At 31.8% G+C, this 11,091-nt stretch overlaps 1 pseudogene; it reads left to right on the plus strand.

Moving 5' to 3' along the window:
- The first annotated feature begins 5,206 nt into the window (after positions 1 to 5,206).
- On the plus strand, positions 5,207 to 6,433 carry LOC109799342 (senescence-specific cysteine protease SAG39-like; annotated as a pseudogene).
- Positions 6,434 to 11,091: the final 4,658 nt, after the last annotated feature.

Raw genomic sequence — 11,091 nt, forward strand, 5'->3', positions numbered from 1 at the left:
ATCATGAGTGCATCAGAATGGGCCATTCTGAAACCAAAACGGGCCATTTTGGTGTTAGAACGAGCCGTTCTGAACAACGCCAACTTCAAGCACCAAAATGACGCAATGTGATTCAAACATTGAAAATAAAAATTCATAACATATCATAAATTCAAAGACAGAAACATGGTTCAGAAACTGAAAACAAAAATTCAGAACATAACATATACTAAAAAAGTTCAAAAAAATTACTGAGAAAGGAAATCATTTGGGTAACGCTGAAGGGAATCCTAAATCACAAAAATTCAGGTTGTACCTCCTCAAGAACAAGTTGTTATTGTTGGGGTACATCGTCAATGAGTTCAAGGGGAAACACCATTTCGTTTCATCCTTGACTGTATAATGTTAATTTGGTAGTAAGTGATTCACTCCAGTTTGACTAACAATGAAATAAAACCTGCTACCATTGTCCTTAGTGATACACCGCATCGTCATTAATGATACACTGTATAGCCTAAATGTTTAGAAATTGAAGTTATTAATCCCTATTGACAATATTACCAAATTTAGTGTTTGAAATGCTTTGTACCTTAGGTCTTTTTTCATGCACGATTCACAACCGTGAACCATAATCATCGACCATTCTGGAATCAGAACGGCCCGTTTTGGTTACACTATTGGTGTGTTAATTTTGCATCTGGAACGGCCCGTTCTAGGTACAAAATTAACACACCAAGAGTGCAACCAGAACGAGCCGTTCTGGTTTCAGAACGAGTCGTTCTGGTTTCAAGTGTATTCAAGAAATTTTGCATCCATCTACGTGACATCTATGTGGCATCCACCTGGCATCCACATGGCCAACAGTTAACTCCGTTTAAATCATTTGAACAGAAGTCCCAAATTACAATAATTTAAATTATTGGGGACCAAATTAAAATAAAAAATTAAAATAGAACTAAATTGAAACAAAAAATATTATAAGGGACCAAATAAGAATTTTAACCTATATTTTTTTTAGCGAAGGTCCTATTCCAAAAGAGGATGGATCTTTTTACTCTAATTAAGAGTTACATAGACTTACTCCGTTCAATAACTCATTTTCTCTATCAAATTTCAATTATCTAACCGATCAATTTAAAGTTCTTAATGTATAGATCAAATATGTAAATTGTTAGAAAATTTGAAAATCTTTTGATACTTCGTTTCATTAATTTTAATCAATGTATAAAATGATTCTATGATTATCCGTCAATTTGAATTAATGAAATGAAGTATCAAATGATTTTCAAATTTTCTAAAAATTTGCAAATTTGATCTATGCATTAAGAATTTTAAATTGAACAGTTTGATCATTAAAATTTAATGTTGAACATGAGTTATTGAATGGAGTAAGTCTAGGTAAACTTACTTTTGGAGTAAAAGGATCCCTGTTCATATATTAAATTATGTTATCACGTACCATTATACACTTTGTGTCTTTAAATCTTTTAATAAAAAGTAAAATTAATAATTAAAAATTATTTATTTATTTCTTAAGAATTGAGGGTATAATTATCCATTATTTTGGAGACAAAAATCAGTTACAAAATGACTTTGATATATATTTCCCTTTATCTATTACTATATAGATAATCAAACAACTATATATTTAACTATTTTTCTTCCATTCATTTTCTCAGTCTCTCAGTCTCTCTCTCTATATATAGAGACAAACAGGTTATACTAACACTGGTACCGGGGTGTAACTTTTATTAAGTATTACACACCGCTCGATAATTAATTATATTATCAATAATAATATATATATTTAATTAATCTTTATTTATATACTTACCTTTATAATTAACAATCTACTTATTTCTAATTTTCATATATAGATTCATGGAATATTTAAATACTCATATATTTATACTTGTTACCTATATTTTACTGATTTACTACTTAAATATAAAATTCATAAATCAAGAAAATGAAAATTTAAGAAATTACTACAACTTGGAGAGATATTTTTTTAAATCAATCAATTATTAGGAACAAAAATAATTATTTAGTGTAATTATTTTAAATATAATGTTTTAATTTTTAAATAAAGAAGATTTAATCTAACTAGGAAAAATTACATTGACCCCTACTTGAAGTTTTTCTAAATGACGTTGTATATATATATATCTCTTCTCAAATTTTTAAGTGAGTATTAATTTTCTTATTTATTTATTTAATAGTGGCACATACAATTACTACTTATATAAGATAATACTATAATTATATACTATATATTAAGAGAAAATAAATTATTAATACAAATATCAATAGATTTGATCTCTTATTTCATTTCAACTTTTAAAATATATTTTAAATTAAATATCTTGCACACTATGATTTAAAATATATATCAACTTTAAGTAATAATTTTAAAAAATGAATTGAAAAATTCTTATTTTCAAAATCAAAGACGAATGAAATTTTTCATAAAAATGACATATCATATATATTGGATGTAATTTAGAAACAAATGATAGACGTATATGATTAATTTGCTTAACATAAATTCACTTTTTTCCCTTATTTTAATTAATAATGATATTTTGAAAGATGAGTGATTTTTAAAAATTAAAGAAAATATATGTTATTCTTAATTAAATTTGGACGTCATGTGTTAGTATTTTTTAAAAACAAATTAATGATAATTAATTTATAATTTAATTATAATAGCCTAATAAGGATATAATTATATATAGATAATTAGGCATACCTCACTCACTCATTGTATTTATGTTATTTATTACAAATAATATATTTATATTTTGAAAACACCTATATAATAAAAAAAATATTAAATAGCTCATTGTATTTATGTTATTTATTACAAATAATATATTTATATTTTAAAAACACCTATATAATAAAAAAAATATTAAATAGTGCATTCAGAATTTTTAACGGAATTTTCGACAAATTTATATTTGTAAAGAATTTTCCGTCAAAAATCTTTTTTTTTTTCGACGAATCCAAATCCGTCAAAAATTATTCTTCGAAAATTGAAATCTTTGTTGTAGTGAATGCTTATATGTTATAAATATAATTTCTAATAATCTACATTAGCTTGGTCCACACACCTTAGCAATGGTTCTCGATTTTCTAGAGAATCATTATTAAGCTAATATATGCGTAAAAAATAACTTCCACTAGCCAAAATCAGTACTCTGTAGTTTCTGCTACTCTGGGAACTGGGAAACATCAAGGAGTTGAAATCGATTTGTGATAACTTAATTAGCTATATAGCTCCAAACTTAGTATTTAAATAATTAAGCACATAAAATTGATTGTAATTTTGTTAAAGAAGTTCTTTTGATCACGATGATTGCTACTTTCGTCAATTCTAATCAGTTGTGGAGTTTGACAATTTTTTTAAGAGATTAAAATAATTAGGATTATTTTGTATAAAATAAATATAATCATTTTAATGATATTACTTTATAGATAATTTAAGCATTTAATTATTCTATTCAACTATTAATCGTTTTCTTAGTTAATTAATTTTTATGATATTAACTATAACACATTTTTATATTTCTTTTAAAATAAATAATTTATTTGTAAATTATTTTTGTGAAAAGTATGCAAGTAACATTAAGTTTTCATATAAAGCAAAATTTTTATATAAGAACAATATCTCCTACTTTAGATAGTTCGAGTTGAGCTTCCAATGAACTCAAATTGGCTAAGGAGTTCCGTCAACTCATCACCACATTAAACTTGGATAGCGACCAAGAAAATTTTTTCACACCATATCTCTAGTAATCTTAAAATACATTAAAGAGCAACACATTAGGAATATCATCTCCACCTAATAGGTGTCATGCATAATCACAAGAGATCAAAAGATATCATGCAAAATCATCATCTCTTAAAATCCTACATCATGATCTTAATGATCAATCACTTATATATGGGACACTAAATATTATTCTAATTTTAATCTCATTCTTAATCTAAAATCTCTTCTAACTTGAACATGGGAGTATCCTTATAGGTGCTCCACCATTATCGATATTGGAGCAACTAAACGTCATCCCAACCATTGATGCATTTGTAAGTTTTGATAAGAATTGGTGTATATATATATATATATATATATATATATATATAAAGAGAGAGAGAGAGAGAGAGAAATCCTTTATGTCAAGAGTACATTTTTGTAGAATTTACTCAATAACTCATATTTTATATCAAATTTAAATAATCTAATAGTTATATTAAAAGTCTTTAATATATAGATCAAGAATATAAATTTAAATTTTTTTAGAAATTATATAATTCTTTTTTATATAAATTCAAATAAATGTATAAAATTATTTTACAATTATCTATTAATTTGAATTAATGAAATAAATATTAAATAAATTTTATTTTTTTTAAAAATTTATAAATTTGACTTATACATTAAATTTTTTTTAATTTAACGGTTGGATCGTTGAAATTTAATGTAATAACTAAGTGTTAGTGCAAGTAAGAAAAAACTGTCATGTATCATTATTTTACTTTCTTCATAGAGAGCATGTGTGGTATTCTACTTCTAAATTAATACCAAGTGCGTTTCCCTCTCTTTCTGTATAAAAATAAGTAAAACATTCTTTTAAATTTTTTATTGTTATTTTTATAAAATCTTCTTTTAATTGTTAATTATATTATATATTTTAAAATATTTTATTTAATTAACAATTCTTTTAGATAAAAAATAACAATTTTTTTATAAGAATTAGAAAAGATATATAAATACACATAAATATTTCTCTTCTAAATAGTATTTAATTAGATCAGAAATAATTAAGTATAAAAAGGAGAGAATATGAGTTTAAAAGACATTAAAGATAATTTTAAAAAATAATTTAAATTATTTATGAATTTAATATTTTAAATTAAATTAACTAATATTTTTGAAAAGTATAATTTATTTGAAAGTATTATAATTAAGGATGAAGGTGATAGAAATGGGAAAGTATCTTACGTGGAAAGCAACATGTTGTTGACACGCTATCAGATTAGAATTATGTTGGGCTAACAATTATTCGACAGCCAATGAAACACCTTTTCAATCTCATCACTATAAATTAATTGTATTAATTTGTCATTGCCTTCTCCGCAAACTAAACCAATTTTCTTTCTCTATGTAACAAATAGTACACCATCATAGATTGCTTCCCTAGCTCCAAACCCAATTTACAAGATGAGTTCATTTATCCAAAACACTATGTTTTAGTTCCGTTCCTCGTTCTCACTGTGTGGACATGCCACGCATGTCTCGCAGGTTGTCTGAGGCCTACACATCTGAGAGACATGAGAAGTAGATGGCTCAGTATGGTAAGGTTTACAAGGATGCTGCTGAGAAGGATAAACGTTTCCAAATATTCAAAAACAATGTGCACTTCATTGAGTCCTTCAATGAAGCTGGTGACAAACCTTTTAACCTTAGCATTAACAAATTTGCGGATCTTCACAATGAAGAATATAAGGCTTTACTAACTAATGGTCAGAAGAAGACATAAGGTGGAGATTGCGACAGAAACATCGTTTAGGTATGACAGTGTGAGTGTCACTGATATTCCTGCTACCATGGACTGGAGTAAAAGAGGTGCTGTTACCCCAATCAAGGACCAAGGCACATGTCGTAAGATTCTATTATTCATGTTCATCAGTTCACTTCATCATTGGTGTTTCATTAAAAAAATGTGCTAATCTTGGTTTTGTTTGTGAAAACAGTAAGTTGTTGGGCTTTTTCAACCGTGGCTACAATTGAGAGTCTCCACCAAATAGCTACAAGTGAATTGGTGTCCCTATCAGAGCAAGAACTAGTAGATTGTGTAAAAGGAGATAGCGAAGGGTGCTATGGTGGTTATGTGGAAGATGCCTATGAATTTATTACCAAGAAAGGTGGAATTGCTAGTGAAACATACTACCCCTACAAAGGAGTAAACAAGACTTGTAAGGTTAAGAAAGAAACTCAAGTTGTAGCTAGGATTAAAGGGTATGAGAAAGTTCCTGGTTATAGTGAAAAAGCACTACTGAAAGCTGTGGCACATCAACCAGTGTCAGTTGGTGTTGAAGCTGGAGGATCTGCTTTCCAATTTTACTCAAGTGGGATTTTCACAGGAAAGTGTGGAATTGATACGAATCATCGTATTACACTAGTTGGTTATGGGAAAGCTGGTGATGGTACTAAATATTGGCTAGTAAAAAATTCATGGGGCACTGAATGGGGTGAGAAAGGATATATAAGGATGAAGCGAGATATACGTGCCAAAGAAGGTTTGTGTGGAATTGCTATAGGTTCCTACTATCCAATTGCTTGAGTACTGCTATCAATCCATATATAGAACTGAAAGTTCGATGCAAGATGTATGTGTAACCGTGTTTTTGTTTCTGGCTAGTATATCCGCACCTACGTTGTGTTCATAATAAGTTGCTTGTGTTTTATTTTATGATACTTACATTGTAAACGTTTAATTTCTACAAAATAATTAAATTGAAACTCAATTAAAAAAACAGTAAAATGATTTTTGTATGTAGTTTTACCAAACACGTAGAAAATTTTGGTTGAATTTAATTGGATAAAAACGGTGAAGAATTAACTTCACTAGTTCGTCCTCTCATGTACTGCATCAATCAATTATTAGGTTAAAAATCTAATGATTATCATCAAATCATAAAATTATTCTAGTCCTAATTCCTTTGTCGAGAAAGTTTAAGTTCATTGATTATTCTTTCAAATTCTTGTAATGCTAATAAATCTTACTCTATTCCAATATTTAAGTTTTATCAAGTCCCTCCTTCAATTCAAAGTTTCAAAAGTACTTATCAATTAATGTTGTTCAATCCAATTAAATTAAATTATGAGTAATTGTTAAGTCTCAATTTTACCTCTTTTTGGATGAGACTTATACAAGATTTAATGATCAAATTCTTCCATTCTTTGTATCATTGCATATAATTGTTCTCATTTTGGTTTCTTTTGTATATGCAGGTATTCAAGTAGAGAATTGAGGAAAAAAAGGGTTAAAGGAGTGGAAAATAAAAGAATTAAGGAGCAGAGCAGGCAACCGCGCCAGGCGCCGTATTAATCTCGCCGGGCGGGCATAAAATAGAGTACTCTCAGCCTTTGGGAACCTCGCGCCGGGCGCAATTTATAATTGCGCCGGGCTCAATTCAAGGCCGAGAGCACATTGAGCATCAGGGGAAGCCCGCGCCGGGCGCGAAGTGTAATGCGCCGGGCGCAATAACCCTAATTTGTCTCCTCAGGCTGCATAAAAGGAAAATTTCGAGGGTTTTCTCCCTCATTCGCCTAGGAGCGCCTCCAGGAGCTCTGCAGGAGGGATTCTCAGGCTTCGGAAGCCTCCCACGGTGGATCATTCCTTCGGTTCTTCCTTTCCTCTTCCATCTCTATTTTAGTTTTCCCCTCTTTGTTTTGAGAGGTTCTATCCATTGTATTGGGGTTTTGATGTAACCAACAAACTCTATTGTAATCCCTTTGTGTTTAATGATATATATGTTTTGTTTCATTCCTTGTTGTGTATGATTCTATGCTTAATGCTTGCTTTGGCTTGATCACCCTTTGCATGATTTAAGGTTTCATTGAGTATTGGGAAATATCCTTGAAACTAGTTATGAACATATGCCTAGTGGGAATTGTACCTAGGGATAGGGCTTGACCCATTAGTAGTCTTAAAACCCTAACCGGTAATGCGGGTGGAGGTATTGAGTACTCAAGGGATTGATATTCAATATTTTGCACCTAGGCTCTTTCTCTAAGGAATTAGGTCTGAGTAAATTTATGGTTGACTGAACAATGGATGTAACAAGAGACATAGGATTCACTAGTGTTTGTTTGGTGAAATCAAACCCCCACAACTTCAAGTGTCCATTTTACCATTTCTCACCCCATTTCATTTCTAATCCATTTATTTGTGTTTTAACAATTCCAGTAGTTTTGTTCTTAAATTCATATTCATATTTATTGGGATTGTTCTCAAGTCACAAGTAGCCAATGAATGCTTAGTTTACCTTCTAATCCCTGTGGATACGATATTTTTACTACTTGTACGGCCGGTACACTTGCCGTGTTTGAGTCCGTTGAGGGAAGTAACCTAATCTATAATTATAAATAAAAGTACTTCAACGGAAATCTCAACAAGTTTTTGGCGCCGTTGCCGGGGATTAGAATGGCAAATTGAGTATTTATAGCTATTTGTGACTTGTTTGTTTATATGTAAATATGTTTTGTGTTATATGTTGTTTGTGTTATGTATTGTTTGTGTTATTTGTTAAGTGTGTGAATCATGTTTGAAATGAGTAAATATAGGCTATACTTTGTTTGGAGTGTGAGATATGAGGTAATTCTGGTTCTGGTTGGTTACAAGGCTCCTTTCAAAGCAAATTTAGGCAAAATGTGACCATTTCAGAGTACCACGCCCGGCGCGAGTTTGTGCTGCGCCAGGCGCGGTATCAGAATTTGAACCTCGTTGGCCTTTTACTGATATGGCGCCCGGCGCGAGTTTGTGCTGCGCCCGGCGCGAGCACTCTCCTGAACCTATATTTCTCTGTTTTCAAGCATGTTTCTTTGTGGTTAATTTTGGTCTAAGGTTGTTCTTCATTTTTGATATAATTGTATGGTCATCATTGTATACTATGCTCACCATGTTCTTCATGATTATACTCTTTCACAACTTCTGGTTACTAGGACTTGCAGGCATATACTGGTTGGCCTGGGGACCAGGCTTCTAAATGTGGGGGAGTGGAGCTGCTGATGCAGATGCGGTTGAGCACTTACTGAGGAAGATGACCAAATTTGATGGAAATAGATGAAGCTCACCTTAGTTCACCTCTGTTTGCAATTTATTTTTCTGTTGTTATTTTCAGTATTTTAATTGTTTTTGGATTACTCTGGTTGGTACATCTTTTTGAATATCCTGCTAGAGCATGGTTTTTAATCGTGTTGAATACTTGTTTTGTATGTGATCAATTTTGGATTGAGGTTTGCTTGATGTTTATGGTGTGTGTACTTTAGACATTTTCAAGTCATATTAGAGCTTTAGTTCATGATTAGTTGCATACGGGTTTCAATGTTGATCATAGACTGAGCTGAGTGTGATAATCTGTGGATGCCAACCGAGTGAGGTCTGAGCCTAAATACTGATGAGAGAAACTACACTTATGTTGCATGATAGACTTTGCTTGAGTTTCCCGGGTGGTTTGCTAGTGTAGTGTATTTACATGATCAAGGCATTTCTATATTTTGATAACCATCTAAGCCAAAAAGCCATATTTATTTTTCTTTTGACCCATATCTTCCTAAGCTTAAACACTCAACCTTCCACTTATCTCAACTTTGAAAAATTAACCTTAAATCCTTGTTTTGGTTAAGAGAGTATATTGATGACATCAAATAAGTTTGGGGGAGTTGAAGAATGAAGAAATTTGAGAAAGAAGAAGTATGTGGTCAGTAAAAAAAAAAAAAAAAAAAAAAAAAATTATTTGAAATAAGATGCAAAAGTGTACAGATGCATCATATAAAGGCTAATGGCTGGAATTGGTTAAGGGCCTGTGCTAAAATGATACATTGGGGTATGGAGAAAGAAATTATTGAAGAAATTTCAAGTACTCTCTTAAGCTATAGCACCCTTATTCCTTGAAAAACCATGAAACCGCTATGCTTGACCCTAATTACCTTAAATTGCCCTAATAAAGCCCTTGTGATAAGTGCCTGCATGTGTATTACCATTGGTTTCATTTGGAAACGAAGAGCAAAGTTGAATCCTGTGGCGTGAGTAGTAGATATGAGAGAAACACTCACCCCTATACACTAGTGTGCATATGAGAGAAACACTTTCCTAGTGAGGATGCATTCATAGATAGTCATTAGCTTTTCTCAGTTCTTTGATCTCTTTTGAAACTTTTGTTTGCACATTGTCATGTTCCATTGCAATAGTTGTGGCTGAAAATTCGTTTAAGGTTCATGCTTGTGAAATGAAATTGTAAGTGAACCAAGAATAAGGAATTTGACACACATGCATTGCTTGTTATCTGCTTGATTAATTACCTTTTGCTTGAGGACAAGCAAGGTTCTAAGTTTGGGGGAGTTGTTAAGTATCAATTTTACCTCTTTTTGGATGAGACTTATACAAGATTTAATGATCAAATTCTTCCATTCTTTGTATCATTGCATATAATTGTTCTCATTTTGGTTTCTTTTGTATATGCAGGTATTCAAGTAGAGAATTGAGGAAAAAAAGGGTTAAAGGAGTGGAAAACAAAAGAATTAAGGAGCAGAGCAGGCAACCGCGCCAGGCGCCGTATTAATCTCGCCGGGCGGGCATAAAATAGAGTACTCTCAGCCTTTGGGAACCTCGCGCCGGGCGCAATTTATAATTGCGCCGGGCTCAATTCAAGGCCGAGAGCACATTGAGCATCAGGGGAAGCCCGCGCCGGGCGCGAAGTGTAATGCGCCGGGCGCAATAACCCTAATTTGTCTCCTCAGGCTGCATAAAAGGAAAATTTCGAGGGTTTTCTCCCTCATTCGCCTAGGAGCGCCTCCAGGAGCTCTGCAGGAGGGATTCTCAGGCTTCGGAAGCCTCCCACGGTGGATCATTCCTTCGGTTCTTCCTTTCCTCTTCCATCTCTATTTTAGTTTTCCCCTCTTTGTTTTGAGAGGTTCTATCCATTGTATTGGGGTTTTGATGTAACCAACAAACTCTATTGTAATCCCTTTGTGTTTAATGATATATATGTTTTGTTTCATTCCTTGTTGTGTATGATTCTATGCTTAATGCTTGCTTTGGCTTGATCACCCTTTGCATGATTTAAGGTTTCATTGAGTATTGGGAAATATCCTTGAAACTAGTTATGAACATATGCCTAGTGGGAATTGTACCTAGGGATAGGGCTTGACCCATTAGTAGTCTTAAAACCCTAACCGGTAATGCGGGTGGAGGTATTGAGTACTCAAGGGATTGATATTCAATATTTTGCACCTAGGCTCTTTCTCTAAGGAATTAGGTCTGAGTAAATTTATGGTTGACTGAACAATGGATGTAACAAGAGACATAGGATTCACTAGTG

The sequence above is a fragment of the Cajanus cajan genome, chromosome 8 (genome assembly GCF_000230855.2).
Source record: "Cajanus cajan strain Asha chromosome 8, NIPB_CcT2T_4, whole genome shotgun sequence".
Taxonomy (NCBI): domain Eukaryota; kingdom Viridiplantae; phylum Streptophyta; class Magnoliopsida; order Fabales; family Fabaceae; genus Cajanus; species Cajanus cajan.